Source organism: Electrophorus electricus, chromosome 9 (assembly GCF_041902795.1).
Source record: "Electrophorus electricus isolate QZ-2024a chromosome 9, ASM4190279v1, whole genome shotgun sequence".
In the NCBI taxonomy this organism is placed as follows: Eukaryota; Metazoa; Chordata; class Actinopteri; order Gymnotiformes; family Gymnotidae; genus Electrophorus; species Electrophorus electricus.
The window spans coordinates 16,049,981-16,070,162 of NC_137505.1; the positions used below are offsets into that span (position 1 = coordinate 16,049,981).

The window sequence follows — 20,182 nt, forward strand, 5'->3', positions numbered from 1 at the left end:
TAAAGCTTTTATGATAATGAGGCCTAGCCAATAATAGACCAAAAAAAAAAAAAAGTATGAAAAAGTTTGTGAATTGTGTTCACTTTCTTGGATCTCTACATAAATGGAACCTACTATATGAGCTTATCAGAAGTAAAAATGATAAATGGATACTAAAATAGTAATATAAAACAAGTGCTTTATGTGAGCATAGAGCAGCCCCCTCACTCCAGGGTCCAACAAACTGACTAAAAGTGTCAGGAAAGTTGGACTTACACTGCTCATGTCTGAGTACCACTACATTGCCTAGTTTGTAAATCGGGCTTCACAAATCTCAGGAACTGGGAAGGATCTACATTGAAATGGTTTAATATTTCAAAACATTAAAACATCTAGGGGTTAAAAATAACTAATTTCTACAAAGAAAAAAAAAAGTATTTTTCCTTGACAGAGAACAGGCCAATGAAAAAACAAACAAACAAAAACTTGGAATAAAGTTTAATATACACTTAACAATCTCTTTATTAGAAACAATTACCTTGTACTTATGCTCAGTGGCATTGTTATTTATTACAAGTTTACTGAAGAAACCATTTGCATGTGTAAAGTTATGGTTTATCCTCATTAATTACATGTACATTTCAGATACTTTTTTTTACATGTGTAGAGACATAGTGTGTTACATCAGATTTCATACAATTTGTAATTTGTCAGCAATGTTTTATAAGGGTTCCAGCTTCTGCAAATCTGGCAGTCAAAAGTGGCTTCAGCAGCATACAAGGCTCTGTGGAGATGTGTGTGGAGATGACTGTGGTTATGATTGTAAAGATGATTGTGAAGATGAGTGTGGAGGTGAGATTGTGATGGAGTCCCTTAGGGCTGAACAGTCTGAGGATGTGCTGAAGGAAGCTGCAGCCCAGGAGAGCAGGCCCCTCCCACATAGGGCCATTTACAACAAGCAGAGTAGAGTTATATCCTGTTAAGGTTTTTGTTTGTTGCCTTATTTGACCCAACAGACCTCTCAGTGGTTAGGGACACTATACATCCCATGGAGGACCGGATAAAGGAATCGGTAGTAGGTAAGGCCCAAAGATAAATAAAATAATAATAAATATCTAAATACATTTTAGACAGAGCCGTTACCGTTTGTGAGCAGCATTCATTAGGCTGAATTATACAGGTATGCAGCTTGAGTATTCTCTTCTCCAGATATGTTGCAGAAAAGTGTCCCAAGCACAAGAGAAGGCTATGATGACCATCTGCCCAAAGAGACAACAACTGCACTGGACTGCATCAGAGCTATGTGAATGTTTTTAAGTTACTTCAGTCCTAAGTTACTTCTATTTGCCCTTTTTGATTTAAAAAAGAGAAATATCCACTAATCCATCCGAAACCTGATAAAGGAAACCTGAATGATGATACTACTGGAACTATGAAATGACTGGAATTACTAGTATTTTCTATTTTGAAAAAATAAGTGTCATTGAGTGTCATTCAGTTGCAAATAACAAGCTTTGTCTGAGACCTTCATCATATGGAGGACCCACCAGGAACTGAGGGAACACTCACTCTCTCTACATCAGTTAGATGGAGCAGCTATTAGTCCAAAATGACTATAGTCTCATTCATCCATTGGGACAAAACTGTCGGCCACTGACTGTTATTGTAATGCATGTTATGGTTTGGCAGCAGTCAGGAAATGCAGCTCCTTGTAGAACTCGAATTGGAGTGCAGAGAGTTAAACCGATTAACCACTTACCTCCCAAAAACAGAACCATCTGGCGTTCCAGACTAGACTTAATTTATATATGACACATAGTCAATGAAAAAGACACAATTTTTTCAAATGAATGCTCATTTTTTATCTTAATGTCAGTTTCATACACTTATTCTTAATGATAACAAAAAAGACACATTCCATCCATATACTCAGTACGGACGTTCCTCTCTGCTGTCCCTCAGTATGTGGCTCATGTCTCCCAAACGCCAGCTGTCCTCGGAGAGCACAGGTCTTCCCTCGAAAGGTTACTGGCTTTCTTATGCCTGTGATTTTAACAGACTTTATAACTCATTTGCAGCATCCACTTTCACTTTACTGTCTGTCTCCCCCAGACTCTGTCCTTAATACCCCCTCTCCTTTCTGCTCCCTGTCATAGATACTTAATTACATTTTATCTCCATGTAATTTTGGAGATAAAATGTTGCAATTTTTTCCTAAGTAATAGAATACTGGATTTTTTTTTTCAGTACAGAATTATGAACAATAAGTTATACTGAATTCACATCAGTTCTTCACTGCAAGCACTGCTAAAAGTAATGTCCTAAAACCATTAAAGCAGTAAAATAAAAGGCTGGAAATTGCTTGTCGTGCACTCTCTCTGATAACAAAAAGTATATAAAACTGCAAGTGATAAAGCCTTCTCTCATAATTGAAACACTGTCTATAAATATAGTTAAGTTAACTGTTAATTTTTTATCAGAACACTGGCAGATCAGTGGGAGATTATTCTACAATGTCTTAGCTTCACATATCAAGGTAATCAACACCTTGAGAATCTTAGCATTTAGTATTTCAAATAATATGTGTATACATATCAGTTCAACATAGTTTTGTACTTTGTATTTTGGCATAGGGAACATTCTATTTTATACATAATGTTTTAAGTGTTGGAATACATCCATGAAAGCATCCCTCTGTTGCCCTTAACAGATGTTCTCTTGTGGGATGTCATGATGTTACTGAGCCTCTACCCATCTCAACTGCCATGGCTACTTCTACCACCTCGTGATGTCCCTTCCTGTAGCGCACCACACCTCCACCCTATGATCATATGATCATACTCTTGAAAAGGTTAAAAGAGTCAAAAATAATTTTTGAAAAATAAACTATGGAGGGCAGACTTCTAATTGGAAGGTTGCAGGTTCAAGCCCCACCACTGCCAAGTGGCCACTGTTGGACACCTGAGCAAGGCCCTTAACCCTCTATTGCTCAAGTTGTACTCGCTCATAATTGTAAATTGCTTTGGATAAAAGCATCAGACAGATGAAAATAATACAGTATTATGCTGCACCTCCCCCTACAGGTGGGCATGATCTGACATACCCAATAAATCACTTGATAGAATTGAATATTTGTAAAATACAGTACACCTATCAACATAAAACGTCTTAGGACTAATATAAGTACCAGCTTACTTATTGTCAGCCTTCTACATGCATCCGTTTGCCAGAAATCCCATGCTGAATGGGATTTTTTTTTGGTAAATTTCCACAACAATCGTGCATGTCCTTTTAAATGGCCTTTAAAACATGCTGCCAGTATTAGATAACTTCAGATTTTGTCATAAAAATTCAATTGCCATCAAAGGAACTGTGTGACATGTTTTAAAAGTATACAGAATGCAAATAAAGCTCTTTATTTGCTTGCTCACGTCTTTGCACAAAAACACTCCTTCCTTTCCTTCATAACCTAACACAAAATACGCAAACCTTTAGTTACCACAAAAGTGTTCCTGAACAGAGTATTAGACCCACCTTTCTTAGATTCCGTGATTTCTATTGGCCATTGCAGCGCCATTGTCTTGGAGTGACAGCAGTTCTCACTGAGGTGTGAAGGGGGGAGGGGAAGGGGGCTGTCATATTACTTCACGAGTGTTTCCATTAGCAAGCAGCATGACTGGCAGCTGTTTCAACAAATAGAGGACGCTTAGACGAAAATGTAGACCCCTCACTTGCCTTATTTGTTTATCCATTTATCTGTTTAAAGGTCCGCATACTGCCAACCAGAGCTTCTGCGTTGTAAGCACATAAAGTATAGCAAAAGTCATGCAGCCATATGAATGATCATCAATATTTTTGGACCTCATGGAAAGGAAGAGGCTTATTTTAGCTGTATTTTATGTTTATGTGGAGTTGTTTGGGTGCAGTTATGAGCTGGAAGCTGAGAGAGGCTTCAGGGCTTCTATCATGGACTAGCTATGATGTTTGCATCAAACTTCACTGGATGTTTCCATTCACTGCAGGAAAAATTCATAATCCTGCTACAGACTGTAAGTATAAATGAAAAGGCATACTATTTTTTTTTACATTATTACAGCATTTACAGTATTACAATATTTTCTCCATCATAACCTTTTAGCAATGAAGCTAATATTTTAGCCTGAAGCTATGACGCTAATATTGTCTTTTAGTAAGTTGTTGAATATGCTTTAGCAAAAAGAAACTTGCACACTAGTTGTATAGTGACTGATGACTTTGTGTACATTTGGAGAGGTTTTTGGGCACTTTGGAGATGTATAGCACACCTAGTGGAAAATATTGTGTAGCTACCTACATAGTCATTTTATGAATATGCTCAAAAGTGTTCAGTTTATTAGACAAGACCCTGAATCAATTTAATGGTGCTCCAGGGTCATACTTCCATCAGTTCACCCATGGCAAAAACAAAACCCATAAATATGTCACTGAGAAGTATGAAGAGGTTTATGAGGCCTTCAGATCTTTACACTTATGAACATCTTTATTTAAATTTCCATAATAATCTTTTTCAGGCCTATCTTCTAACAACAGCATTAAGAATACTCTGACATTTTTCAGTATAATCCCTGCCTATTTTATCTGCAATACAGTCAATTACACCATGGATAGTAATTATATCTTCATATCTTTTGTCTCAATTGTTCTAAATGTAACTCTTCCTACAGCTTTTAAGATACAATCACCAAACCTTCCGCATGGTTTCTCCCACACAATATTTTTCTCTTGATATTCTCTTACATTTATGTGGCTTAACAGTCATAATTCATTTTTACATGATCATTAAGCCTTAATTGTAGCAGCAGGCCAGAAATATTCCCGACAAGCGATCCCTTCAAGCGATCCACCATTTTCCCCGTCCCGAAGAAACCTCGACCCTCCGGCCTCAATGACTACCGCCCTGTTGCCCTCACATCAGTCATGATGAAGTGCTTTGAAAAGCTAGTCAGAGACTTCATCACATCTTCACTGCCAGCCTCCATGGACCCACTGCAGTTTGCATACCGCCACAACCGCTCCACTGATGATGCAATTGCACATCTGCTCCACACCACACTGACCCACCTGGACAAAGGGAGGGCTAATTATGTTAAAATGCTGTTTGTCGACTACAGTTCAGCATTTAACACTATCATCCCCTCCCTACTCACTACTAAGTTGGAGGATCTAGGACTGCATACATCCCTGTGCGACTGGATCTCCAACTTCCTAACAGACAGACCACAATCAGTATGGGTGGGCAACTGCGCCTCATCCACCCTCACCCTCAGCACTGGAGCTCCTCAGGGTTGTGTCCTAAGCCCCCTGCTCTACTCACTGTACACCTACGACTGCACAGCCACTTCCAGCTCTAACATCATTGTCAAGTTTGCTGACGACACCGTTGTCATGGGCCTGATCTCGGACAATGATGAGAGGGCCTACCTGGAGGAGATTAAACACCTGGAAAACTGGTGCCAGGAAAATAATCTCCTCCTAAATGTCAGTAAGACAAAGGAGCTGATTGTGGATTCCAGCAAGAAGCAGGTGTGGCACTACCAACCTGTGAGGATCAGTGGAACCACAGTGAAGTAGATAGTTTCAGGTACCTTGGTGTTCACATCTCGCAGGACCTGTCCTGGTCCCGTCATACCAACTCCCTGGCAAAGAAGGCTCGTCAGCGTCTTTACCACCTTAGACACCTAAGAGACTTCAGACTGCCCTCCAAGGTACTGTGGAACTTCTACACCTGCACTATCGAGAGCATCCTCACGGGGAACATCACAGTCTGGTTTGGGAACAGCACCAAGCAGGACAGACAAGCACTCCAAAGGGTAGTGCGTTCAGCAGACCACATCACTCACACGAAACTTCCTGACCTGCAGACCATCTACTACAAGCGGTGCCAGACCAAGGCCAGTAGGATTGTGAAGGACCCCACCCATCCCAACAATAGGATCTTTTCTCTGTTGAGGTCAGGGAAGCGCTTTCGCTCCCTGAAGACCAAGACAGAGAGACTGAAGAGGAGCTTCTTCCCACAGGCCATTCGGGCCCTGAATCAAGGAAACTGATAAACTGTGGGGACCACCACCACCATGTAACATAACTGTAAATATGTTAAATTACCACCATGTAACATAAAAACTGCAAATATGTCATTTTACAAGATGGATCTGTACATTGTGTACTTTGTGTACATACATATATACACAACCATGTACACTGTGTATATAAACATAATATACATATATTGTACATACATTGTTAATATATTTTTGTACATATATAGAATATATATTTCTCTATGCACCCCTGTTTTCTTTTTCCTCAGTTTGGACAGAGCACTCTCAACCATTTCACTGCGAGTTATAGTGTGTATGACTATGTATGTGACAAATAAACCAAACTTGAACTTGACATTCAATGAGTCAGTAGTAAATGTTCAGTGAACAGAACTTTTTGTTGTGCCCACACTACACATCATCCTGATACTACTGCCCCACACCACACGTGTCCCTGATACTAGTGCTCCACACCACACGTCTCTCTGATACTAGTGTCCCACGCCACACGTCTCCTTGATACTAGTGCCCCATACTCCACGTCATCCCTGATACTAGTGCTCCGCTCTACGTGTCTCCCTGATACTAGTGCCCCACACTCCACGTCTCCCTGATACTAGTGCCCCACACTCCACGTCTCCCTGATACTAGTGCCCCATGCCACATGTCTCCCTGATACAAGCTATCCACCTAACACTGTCATTCACTCTGACCCTGAGTCTGACCTAACACACCTAAATCTGTATGGGCAAATGAACAATGCTTCATAAACAATCCAAAAGGAGTCAACAATAACAGCCAATAGCCTAAAGTTAATGCTCATGTTAATTTATCTGCACTGGATTCTGGCTGCAAATTCAGAAACAAAATATCATGAGAGCAGGGACGTGAAAGAGGGCCAAATATTAATGATGGGTCTCTGTGCTCATTAGCATGGGAAGGCTTCCAGGACTTCCAAGACTCCCCCCCCCCCCCCCCCCCCCGCCACCTTGTGGTGGCTGCGAGCTTTAGCAACTTACACTCAGCAGAACTGTAAACTTTACAAAAAAAAAACTAAACTAAATTGAATGTGGAATGGGTTTAAACAGAATTGTAAACAGTGTGGAAAACACATACTTTAAATTATTTTAATTATTTTTCGAGGAGATTCCTTTTCTACCTGGAAGCCGTGTTCACACATTCAAGCAAAAATGCTGAGTGGCAGCAAGTAAAAACGAATCTTTTTTTTTCTCTCTTTTTTTAACGTAAGGTTAATGTTTCCAAAAAATAAAACAAAAATGAATGTTACTAATCGTTACCAAGGATGACAATGAAAAAAAAATTGCAGTTATTATAACTGCTTCACACATTGTTTGTGTGTAGCTTGAGGTGGGCAACATAGTGAGTGCTGGTGATGTGCGATGCACTTCACAGTTAAAAAAGAAAGAAACAATGACATCACTCATTGTACATACAGTTGGCAGCCCCCTCCCCCCGCCATCTACAACATCTTCCCACATGCATGTGGCTCGAACTTCACTTATATGACAGCTGTCACTCATTATCTTCAGTCTATATGAGGGCCGTTACCTCATTATCTTCAGTCTATGTGACGGCTGTCACTCATTATCTTCAGTCTATATGAGGGCCGTTACCTCATTATCTTCAGTCTATGTGACGGCTGTCACTCATTATCTTCAGTCTATATGAGGGCCGTTACCTCATTATCTTCAGTCTATGTGACGGCTGTCACTCATTATCTTCAGTCTATATGAGGGCCGTTACCTCATTATCTTCAGTCTATGTGACGGCTGTCACTCATTATCTTCAGTCTATATGAAGGCCGTTACCTCATTATCTTCAGTCTATATGAGGGCTGTTACCTCATTATCCCACCACTGAAATCTTCACTCACTGCTGTCATCCAGCTTTCCTTTCCAGCAGTGCAAAATTATAACAAATGTCGTGCTGCATTGATGTGAAAATCATGAATTCTGAGCTGATGGTTCAGGCTATGTTTTCAATAGCCTACGTACTACTTGCATACTCATTGGACCCCAAATCAGTATGCGACCAAAATTATTTTTTCCAGCATGGGAAAGATACCCAGATGACAGACTAGTAGGATCCCTGATTACTCTGCCAGCTAACAGCAAATAAAAATTGTTGGATTTTGCAGTATGCGAGTATGTAACACGTGACTGTGTTTATGTGTCAGTGAGAAGGGAGAGGAGAGGCTTTATCACTGAGATTTGCTGGATGTTCTACATTTTTTGAGAGGATGTTGGTCAATCTCGTGATTGTAGTCATATGCATAACCCACACCCTGACAGGGAGTTGGAAATCACAAAAACAAAAAAGATGATTCCTTGTAGTAGTAGCACTAGTTAGTGATGAAAAACACACAGTACTTGTGCAATAAAATTTGGCACTGAAATTTTCACACTTTGTTCATGGAGCAATGGTTAAAGTCTCTCTGCAGATGGTGGTGTGTCTGGGGTCAGGGCTACTCAGTGACTGCCTCCACCTTGCCAGCTTGCATTTGTATGTATGGCCTCCTTGATGATGTAACCAAGGAACATCATCACGGAGGCCATACAAGGAGACAATGGCCTCCTTGATGATATAACCAAGGAAATTCATCTGACAGAGGTAAAACTCACACTTCTCCAAATTGCAATGGAGGCCATTGTGTATGGAAAGTATGGAGGACCTGGCATATGTCATATACATCCTAGTCCAGCAAAGGTGACTAGATCAAGATGTTATTGATGTAAGCAATGAACTCCCTAGGTGAGCCCATTAAGTCTTCTATTTGTCTCCTGATGAGGTTATATTCAGTGCGTGGATCAAGCTTTGTGAAGTGCTTAGCCCCCCGCCGCTGCGCCAGGGCAGCAGGAACTAAGGAGAGAGGATGGGGGAACTTCATGGGCAGATGCCTAGTTCATTGTCAAATTTCATGTTTAATTCATCTTTAGTTAATGGTATGCAAATGAAAGAAGGACTCTGGTTTGTTATTTTTTGGAAATGTTTGTCTTTATGCAAAATTTTGTTTAAACACATAAGGTATACAGACATTATGTTTTTACAAATGAAAATTCAAAGGGCCTGCATACATGAGACTACATAAACTGTTTTCATGGATATCATGGGCCTTCGCTTGACCTTAGGAATACGTATTACTTATATCTCTTATATTAAATGAATTGGTAAGATGACAATACAAGGTGTCCTTTAGCATTGTCCTTTGTATCTGACAATGTGACATAGCATAGCAAAAAGGGAAGCAGGTGTGAGCAAGTTTATATATATATAAAAATAAGAAATGTATTAAAAATATATTGATCACAGAGTACACACTAAAGTCTATTTTACTGCCCTGCATTTGTTTAATTTTTGTGGGTAGTGATGCATTTTTGCAAGTCATTGATCATTATGTACTTTCCAGCCAGCATGTGCCAGCTCTTCATCACTACACTCCCATTTAAATAAACAATGATTTGCTTCATATGGAAACATTTACATCATTGGTAATGTTTGTTAATCAGACAAGTTAGACTTGTGAAAGTTCTTCCAGTAACTAAGTGCTATAATATTACCAGTAAATGGTGTGATGAGAATTTTGGCTATCAAACAAATTTGTAAATAATGATCTTTGGGTGAGGTTTTGGTACACAGTAATTTTCCAAACAAAAAAGAATGTGGTAGGTCTCTTTCTAATCTGGGTTTTGATACCACCAGTTACATTTAATGCATTTGTCAGATGATGAGGCAGGATGCAAAGACAAGCCGTGGTTCACACGAGAAAGATGTTTATTAACACACAAAACAAAATTAAACCAAACAAGAAGAACATTAAGCACCAACACTGGAGGCTTGTCACTTTCAGAGTCCTCTGACCCGGTCTATAAACCACAGGAAGGATCCTCATGGAGGGCCTCCTCCACCTCCATTGATGGATCCTCAGAGCGGTCGGATTCGGCGTCTGACCTGAGGCCGACGTCAACGTACTCCTCACTCCTGCTGTAATCCTCATAGTCCTCCTGGTAGTCCGTGAGGGGATATTAGGACCCTGCAGAGTCTGACCCTGGATATTGGTAGTCGTAATCATACGGGTCCCGGTAATCCAGTGAAGGTAGGCAGGACTCTGCAGCAACTGACCCTGGACCACCACCAGAGCCCCCCCAAAATCCTCCAGAGATACTCTCCCCCGATGTGATGGCAGGGAGTGTTCCCACAAGTATGGAGGATTCTCCTGCATGGGTTGGGTAGGAGCGGCTACGCTACTTCTTCTCCTTTTTCTTCTTTCCCTTGGCTCGAGGCAACCTTCAACGGTCGGTGTTCCTGTGACGTGAAGCCGGATGCAAAGATGAGCTGTGGTTCAGATGCCACAGACGTTTATTATCATACAGAACAAGACAAAACCAAACACGAAGAACATTAAGCATTAACACTACTTAGAACATAACAGGCAGTCTTAAAACACAACAAAGCAGCATACATGGGGTCAAACACTGACAAACAACAACAAAACAAGGGTTTAAATATGTGTGCTCACAATTAAAAGAACTATAGACAGATGCTGGTTCACTCCTAACATCTGCAAATTAAAATACAAGTTGGTTATTTCTCAAAAAGGACTGAAGCTCTTCCTCTGTCAGTGAAGCACCCTGGTAGTGTTCTCATATGTCGTGATGGAAGTGACGTCCATGTAAATAGGTGTTTAATCCCTGCCATGTGCTACTTGGACAAGAAATTAATCTTTTAGTATGAACAATGTTGGGGATAAAGAATGGGGACTTGTACATCTCTAATAGTGATTACAATACAATAACTGACACTAGGACACCTCATCTAAATATATTGACTTGACAGGTATAGTATTATTCATGTTATAAATCTGTGGGTTGAAAATATGGAAAAGAAAAAGCGTTTTAACAAGAACGCAGAGGGAGCATTTACTATTTTGTGGAGAATAAAAAATGGCTCATTTTAATGGTTTAAAAATGTTACATTCTGTGCTCTTTTACAGAGAGGGAAGGGTGCCAACTGGTGCTGGGAGGAGGCTTCACTCACCTGTCATGCACAAGAGTTCTACAGTCCCAGGGCACAGTAAAGGCTAATTTACTCCCTACATATATAAGCTTGTAAAACTTGTTTCTGTTAGAGCGCTCCTGGACTGAGGTACCTACATTCCCAAGTCTGAAAGGTGAGATTCTACCTGTGCACGTAGAAAAGCAGGTAAGCTGTTTTTTTGTCCTGCTCTTCAGGATGACTGGCTCAGTGCTTCTTGATACTTTTAAGTCACTGAATGACAACCAGCTCTGTCCTTCTCCCTCAGCTGTGTCACTGATATAGTGGCCTGTCGGAGTAGTCGGTGGTCCTTAGTCACTTAATAGTTTCTACTGCACGTGTATAAATAATGTCAGATTACTCACCATGGTCCATGCTGTCACCTAAATGAGAAACCACCGCCAGGAGTCTGTAGGTGCCAGTGGGTGCACATTCCTGCAACAAACAAATACATCTGTTTTTTCATACGATTAACTGAAAACGCATCATGGACCGAATGCCATCTCTGTACTGACAGGCCTCTTTCATTCTCTCTCATTCTATCTCTCTGTTTCTCTCAGCCTGTATCTCTCTTCTTTTTGGTCTCTCTCGCTCCTCACCGGTTGGCTTACGTGCTGTCCTCTAGCTCCCTGTCCTTCCCCTCTCTCATTTACTACTGATGGGTTAAAAGAACTTAGTCATTATGGCAGATACTTATACACAGCCGTATTATCACTCCAATGTTTAATCCTCCACTGTAAAAAAAATGGCACAACTCTACCTGGCTGGGGACTGGAGTTTTCCCCTAGTTTATCATTTTGCTTTTCTTGTGGTTTTTCCTGGGTTCCCGCTGCTCCACTGAGTACAAACCAGAAAGCCATTCAGTCAGCATTTTGTAGCTAAATGGGAATGGGTAGACAGAGAAGTATGTGGGCACAGGTTGATGGTACGAGCTCACCTCCACTGCTGCCTGACAGAAGCCACCCCAGGAAGGGCAGAGAGATCCAGCTCAGATGGGACGTCCATCACGTCTGAGAGCTTTTGGCCCAGCATGTCAAACCGCTTAATGTGGAGGACGAGAATACTGTTCCAAGAGGAAAAGTGACTTAAGGACTGGAAGTGTGTGTGCCTGGAGAAGGGTGTGTGTTTTGGACAGGTTTAAAACTCATTCTTTAAGGTCAACTACGTCACACGAGACTCACCGTGGCAGTGTGAAAAACTCCACCTCTTCAGTTGCCTTGCAGCCTGCTTCACACTCACAAAAACGCTCAAGTAGTGTTGGCTGAAAAAAGAAAGAGACCCTTTCATTGAGAGTGATAAAATCAAAATGGCAGCATGTCATAGCTGTAATCTCTCCTTTACAACAGGGTAATGAAGCCTTATCCAAAGAGGGTGTGTGAGGTGACCAACCTTAAAGTAAGTGTGTAGGCTGTGGGTCGTAGCAGGGCTCAGATTAACAGAGAGGTAGTTGTAGACATCCACTCTGCAGCTCTGCTTTCCACAGCTTTCACAAAATGGAGAACAGAAACGTTACAACATTTGCACAGAAATAATCTCCTGCATCCCTTATACAGTGTGCGAGTTATCACATGCTAATATGCTCAGTTTTACAAGTAGATAACATCTTATCTAATGTGAAGCATCAGAGCAGAAAACATGTAGAATGCTCAGTCCATGTCAGTTGTTTTCCCAAACTCACACACACTCTGAGATTTGAAAGCTATGTGATGAATACAAGCTGAACTGGTGAGCATTTTAGATGTTCATATTTAAGTTATGTATGTTATGAAACTTTCATGAACACTTTAAACAGAGATGTCCAGAGAAAGCGCCTACTCTCGGTGAGAAAATGTACTTTAAACAAACACGTTAAGACTGGTTCTGACCAGTCCATTAACACAAAGGAGATATGCAACAGTGATACATAATGACCTGGCGCATGTGAGCGCATGTGAGACTTGATATGAAACTCAAAGTTTGCCACAGGGCAAATGTAAGAGAAGAAAGAGGCCCTGAGTCTCTCTCCCTCCTCTTTCAGCTGCAGTAAGCAGAGCATCAGGAACTCATGAGCATCCTGTGGAGGACGGCACAGGAGAACATCAGAGGAGGATTTGCTCCTGGACTTCAACAGCAGCACGGTGAGAAAACAAAGGTGGCCGTGTGCAGTTCCTGCAGGGTACTGCGTGAGGTTCTGATGTGTTCTGAATGGCTGAGGGGGCCATTTAGCTGGACCTGTTCATAGTCCTCTTCGAATGCAGGGCAGTGGGCTGAAAGAAGCAGGAGATACTCAGTAGGCACTGCAGAGTGGCGTTCATATAGCAGCTGTTCCCAATGTTGGGAAACCTAACAGGTCATCCATGTTAAAAATAGATTTAGTGCACAAGCTCTGAAACATCCAAGCCACTACATGTCAGTATAATGGCTGTTTCATAATGTGAAGAAGAACTGCTAAATGACTTACTGCTCATTTAACTACAATATGTTTGTATTTGTATAGGAGAAAAACACTGAGCTTCACCTGTGTAAACTGTAAATTCATCTACTCTTAATAGGCTGTGTAAAACGCAGTGTGTATTCTTGTCTTTACTCGAGCTGCCGGATGTTGAGGTGTTCGACAGCGGAATGGGTGGGGGTGTGGCCTTGGCCCTCACCCTGACCAATCTGACGCCTCCTTTTACTCCTGAGGACGTGCAGCAGCTGTCTGCCTGCATCAGAACAGCCAGAAACCTGAGAGACAGAAAAGAAGGGAGAGATGAATACAGAGTGGCCAGTTATGCACAAAATGTTCGCATAACAACCCTTAGACAGATAAAGGTGTGAAGAATGAAAAATACAATGATGTTTTTTCTCGTTTTATGCCCGGAGGAAGTCACAATGGCAGTGCCATTGGGTAACCACCATGCCACACTTTTCTCTGCCATGAAGATTTTTGATAATGTACCCACCTCTCAATGAGCACGGAGTCCACATCTTTATCTGCAGCCTCTGTATAGAGAACAGAAACTTGGAGTAAATGTCCTTAACCAAAAACAGACTATGCATTTGAACAACATGATCAAATCTGCTGAGCTCTAACCAGGAACAATCACTGCTGTAGTCCTGAGCGACTCATATGAGGAGGAGGAGGAGGAGGCTTGACCAGGAAGGCACGACTGGGTAGAAGAGGCATTGTGGGATATGTCCACAGGTGAAAAGGAAGAAGCAGTACTGAAGATCAGGGACCCCTCAGAAGAAGAGGGGCAAGAAGTGGAGGTGGTTACATTCGCGGTGTGACCGTCTAATGCCACGCAGGAGTCAGACACTTTGGAGGATGAGATTATGTGTATCCACCAACTTCTATTCGTTTTCTCCTTCTTCTTTTTCTGTAGAAAATCATTGTAGAAACGTATTGATTTGTTTATTAAGTATTATCGCGACTTAGCGATATCTCGGTATTCTTAAAATAATCTCATTTTTAGTTAAAAAAATAAACTTTTTAATCATCTGTATTTGCGCTAGTTTTTTAACGGGAAATTGCTAATTAGTTACGCACTGTAACGGCCCGAGTGCCGCTGGTCAAGGAACAGGACGTACAGACTCGCTCCACGGAGACGTTTATTAACGATTATTAACATACGATACAGACACCGGCACTCACGTACAACACAAACTGTGACCGTGAACACGAACATGATCAACGACTGACAATAAGGCACACACTAACAAGTGTTTAAATACATACAAACATGACAAGAGTAAACCGATGCAGGTGTGTGCTGAACAACATAGGCAAGGTTACACACGAGACAGTCAACGAAGAACTCCCAGTGCACGCGGCGGGCCATACCACGTGACCAGTGGAAGCGTTCCGTGATATGCACAATAAATCTTAATCCTTTTCAGATTATCGTATTAAAGATAATTCCCAAAGTATAGGAAAAAAACATACCTTCATATACGAGCAAACACAGCCCATCCTGTTCGAATCTGTGATCTACTCGATTAGAGAATTAGGTAAAATATCAAATATGGGTTTTACAGGTCATTTAACTGATATTCGCGATACAGCGCACCTCGTTTTGTTTTAAAACGGCGTTATGGCTCTTAGATGTTCTCAATATGTATTAAGTTCTCAGTTCTCATACGTTTTCACCCTCTTGAAAATAAATTGTATTTACTTGTATGTAATGTATTTAGGCTATGCGTTTCAAACGTAAGATTCTTTAACTTCCGCAGTATAGTTTGGTAAATTCCGGTAGCGTAATGTTTTTCCTAAAATCCTCACTGTCTCGCACTGTGGTAAGGAGAAATGTTCCAAATCTTACAGGTTACGTTTTATCATAGATAACCGGCTACAAAGTTACATTTGCGCCCTAATTTCTCTAGGCATACATCTATAAGCATTGTTACTTTAAGACGCAATTAGTCTTGCGCTCTGGCAAACGTGTGCACCTGTAAATAATTACAATTATTTTAATTCACAACTTATTTTATTGTATAATCACACTGTAAATAGAATCCATAAGAATCCATTTAGTTCCAACCCTAATCTAATACGCCTGGCTCAAATATTAAGAAACTACTGAAGGACTTGATTAACTGGATCAGGTATGCTAATTTAGGGTGGGAACTAAACTCTGCAGGCCAATAGATCAGCAGGAACAGATGTGGGGCCCCACTGCCCTAATAGATGAGCCCTCAGGTTTTGTCCTGCTGAAGGCTGACCTCTTGTGACACAAATCTGAGTTGCAAGATGAACACTGCAGGAAAAGATTATTTCTGGGACCAAAACATTAAAAACCTATAGTTGAAATGTCCTTCAGGATTAGTAACCTAAGCACGCATGTATGTATCTATCAATTGGTGTTCAACAGTGAACTATATGCACATGCTATTACATAAAAATTCAATTTCTGCTACTGTGAAGGGCTCTCTTAGAAAACTCATAAAATATTTTATATTTATTCCATGTAGTTGCTGTAGAGAAATTTGTAAAGAATGTGAACACTAAACAAATTCATATTTGGAAATGTTTCTAGCACTTATTATATTATATTACATATATATTATATTACATATTATAGAGCACTAGTTTCTAGCACTTAGCCATATAGTATATTCAGTTCACCATTTGCAGTCAGAAAGGAGGAAGCTGTAACCCAGGGCATACACAAGTGTATGCAAATAGCCATGTGCATATGAAGGGATCCGTTCCACACATTGTACACAAATGTTTTTTTATTTTATTTTATTGATCACGCAGGTGAGTCAGTAAATGATCATTACATACATGTTGTCTGAGTCCTCCCTTTTCTCTTGTCAACCATGGATCATGGAACATAATGCAACTGTTTAGGCCTTCAAAAACCCAGAAATCTCCTTTAGGAAATGGGAAATTCACAGTACATGCGCCTTTAGACAGTCTACCACAGAAATAAGTCATAAACCTATTGGTTAATGCCTGTAAAAGATATTAACCTTTCTTTTTATTAAATGGCCTTAGTATTTATCAATTATGCACACTTTTTCATGTTTTCATAATATTTTTCATGTCTGTTAAGTGTGTTTTACTACATTTTCTGGTGTACTTAAAGGTTTTGCTTGTGCTTAAGCATGATGGATTTTAATTTAAACAACAGTTAAGTTAAAATGCAGACTGTGAGGTTTTCATGTAGGAATTATAGCCACTTAGTCGTTCCATCAAGAAAAACTGTTGAACAGATCGAGATATCTGGTATGTATTTGCCAAAGACAAAAAAAAAATAAAAATAGAATACTCCAACCTCAGGATATTACCAACAGTTTCCCCCTCTGGGGTCGTAGTTCCCAAAGTTCTCACAGTGCCACTCCACTTTCTTCAGATCCTATGGAAATTTCGCCATGTGGTTTTGTTTTGGATTTATTTTCAGTTTCAGTTTCATTCTCTTGCACTTCTAGCTAATCTCGGTTAGTAAATCTGTCATTTTTCCCTCACTGATGGCCACCTCACGTAAGTACGATAGGGAAGGATCTTGAAGAGGCTTTGCAGTGGGTGAATTTAAAACATGGGGCTGGAGAAGCTAAAAGCCTACAGGGTTTTTACCACCTCCTGCAAACCCTGTTTTTTCAGGTCTTCTCCTGCTCATCTTGCTCTCTCACCTCCATGCAGCCTCATCATGAATGTACATAAATACATGTGGTGGAGGGATGCAAAATTGGCTTTGAGTCATGCTTGGAACCTTTCATTGCTGCTTGTGTCAACGTTTTAAATTAATTTCAGATATTATTTTTTATATTCTTATTTTCTAATCCTTCATGTAGTACAGATAGAGCAGGTAATTTATACACTTGATCTGAAGAGTTTGCTGTTCATGTAAATTCTACATGTACTTTCAGGCATGTGAGTATTGTTTTTCCCTATATTTTATAGAAATAAGATAATAGAAGTCATATTAATGATTATTTAAAAACACTTACAACATATGTTTTGTCAGCCTTGCAAGAAGACTAAAGAGGAGAGAGTTACTTACCTCTATGTCCTCTGTGAAAATGCAGATTCGAAAATGAAGGTCAACATCCATTATAAACAAGATGTTAAAGCTCAACCAGCCGTCACTAAATGAGCTAAATACTTCTTCAGAGAATCCCGTCTACAGTGGAATTGATACAATACTCACAAATATCAACAGCACCATAAACACGACACAGTAGTGCCTGTGGGTTGAAGAGTGGAAATATTAAAACACAATTACCAATCACATTTTAGATACATTTCAGTTGTATTTGGTCAGCTGTGCGGTCCCAATGGTGTATTAGTCTATGTAATGGGAGTCTATGTAATGAGACTCACGCTAATATTACGTAACATCAGTAAAGGCATAAGCTTGCCAAAACGCCAGGACATACGCAACTGAGACTTTGTTGCTGATTCCAGACTCATGGGCCTTATTTATAAGGTTAGCTAACACAATTAACACACACCACTATTAACCCCGTTAAACCCGTTAGCAGTAGTAACTAGTTAGCTGGGTAACGTTACCAACAACAGGATCTCATAGCTTGCTAGCTAGTAGGGCGGTTTGACCAAAGACTGCACACTTTAACAGTATCTAGCCAACATAGGTAACAGTGGCTAACCATACATTAGCCTTCCTTTAATTAGCTAGCTAGCTAATGGTATTTGATTAACCATAAACTGTTGTAGTTATAAATTAATAGTCACTAAACTACTTACTACTGACAGATCTGGAGTTACCTAGCTATCGTACTTGCTATGCCAAGTGGCCAGTTAGCCAGCTAACGCTAGCTAGCTAATCTAGCTATTTAGCCCGCGAGCTAGCTAACGTAGCCGTTACGTTATGACGCTACCTATCGTAGTCGTTACGTAAGACGTTACCTTCTACTACTCAGAGGAAGCATCAGCCACTGTCCTGTTTGTTTTTGCTTGCACCTTCACTTTCAGGTATATGCAGAGAGTTTGTTCCGCTGTGGAGAAAGCAGTCTGTTCAAGCTACACAGACCAACACAGTTAGAGTTACAATCTGGGTTCTCTTTACGACCAGTTTCAACGTCTTTATCGTCCGAGCCCGCAGCTTCTTTTTGATGAGACATTCAGTGTAGGTTTACTACCAGAGTGGATAGGTGCCACTAATTAAGATGATGCACAATTACTCATGACTATGAATCGTTGCTGGCTTAGCTGTCTAGAGGAACTGAAAAATACAAAAATTCAATATAGGCGTTAATTTTCCACAAGTCGTTTTTTTCCAGAGGCACTTTAATGTTCGCGCGTCAAACTGCTTGTGTGGAGGTGCAGCGAGGGAGGCGGAATGAAGCCACGTGTAGAATAAAACCTACTTGTAGAACGGATCTGTCTATGTATGTACGTTTAAAGACGTCAATATTATATTTAGACGTCTGTTATTGTATGGAGAGCCTCAAATCTGGACATATTTGCATATTCATAATAGAAAAGGAAAGGGATAATGGGTGTTCCCAACGTTTGACGGGCGTTGGTCGTACAGGAAGATAGAGGGACATCAGGTTCTTGTTTGAGGATTTTTTATTTGTTGTTGTTTTAAGTTAATAACTTTTCAAAGGTTATTATATCTTAACAAAAGACTCACTTTAGGGTATTAGAATCATAGATAATACATATCACACACAAGATACAGTTACACTGGCAGGAGATATGTACTAGATATAGCATTTATATGTTTTTGCAGCTGTTCAAAGGCTTTGACATATTTCCTATAGAAGTAAAAAAAATAAAATAAATAAATCTGAAGTTAGGCTTAGAATTTAAGGCTCTGGCTTTATGAATTTGAAAATGTCCTAGAAGATAAAGTAGTATTACAGCATTGTCAAGTTCAATGTTATTAATTTGAAATTGTAAAACAAAAGTCATGCTGTTTGAAATCTTTAACACTGTTTTAAAGGACATAAAAGTAAAGCAGATGTATCCAAAATTTTTGAGTGGTGACAATCACAAAATAAATGTTGTATTGTTTCATCATATTGTTTACAATCGTAGCTTTGAGGAAACTTACTTAAGAAAGCATTACGTCTAAGGACTTAAGTCTAAGGACAGATCTTATTGAGGCTCACAAGGAGTGTAGGAGGGCAACTGGTTTTAAGATATAAATGTAAACTGAGAAGAATTTAAAAGGCAGGCATGTTTTCTACGACTGAGAATTATTGTACAAAAGCTTTGGCACAATAAAGGAATACAATTGAAAAATTACTTTTGTTCAATTTTCTTAAGAATTCAAGTGGGTCTTATCAGCCAGAATAAGAGTTTTGCCTTTCTGCAGTGTAATGCAGCGAACAATTAAAGAGTATGTGAAGACTACATAGCATATGCAGCACATCCATACTGATGTGTTTACACAAATCCCCCCCCCCCCCCCTCACCAGCAAAATTTACAGGTTACATCAGCATACAAACTAGTATATAATTAATGATGACATGACAACTCCATATTACTACATTTATGCATTATCATACTTGTCACCTGCAAAGTTTTGCTCTCCGCTGTGCTTGGAGCCTGTTGTCCCAAAATACCTCCAAAATCAAAATTCTGTATGGTCAGTAATAAAAACTGTCATGTTGGGCTTGTGTGTCCTTGCTGCTTACA

The 20,182-nt window shown here is 40.1% G+C and overlaps 1 long non-coding RNA gene across 3 annotated transcripts; it reads right to left on the reverse strand.

Moving 5' to 3' along the window:
- Positions 1–9,845: 9,845 nt before the first annotated feature.
- Positions 9,846–14,834, reverse strand: LOC145659281 (uncharacterized). 3 transcript variants are annotated; one of them, XR_014125325.1, is made up of 8 exons: positions 14,620–14,834; positions 13,606–14,449; positions 12,498–13,354; positions 12,290–12,369; positions 12,046–12,171; positions 11,869–11,945; positions 11,474–11,543; positions 9,846–10,379 (listed from the first exon to the last, which is right to left on the reverse strand). It is a non-coding gene; the product is annotated as an uncharacterized LOC145659281 (long non-coding RNA). The 3 variants fall into 3 exon arrangements; XR_014125324.1 differs by having other exon boundaries at positions 9,846–10,409; XR_014125326.1 differs by lacking the exon at positions 9,846–10,379 and adding an exon at positions 11,269–11,397.
- Positions 14,835–20,182: the final 5,348 nt, after the last annotated feature.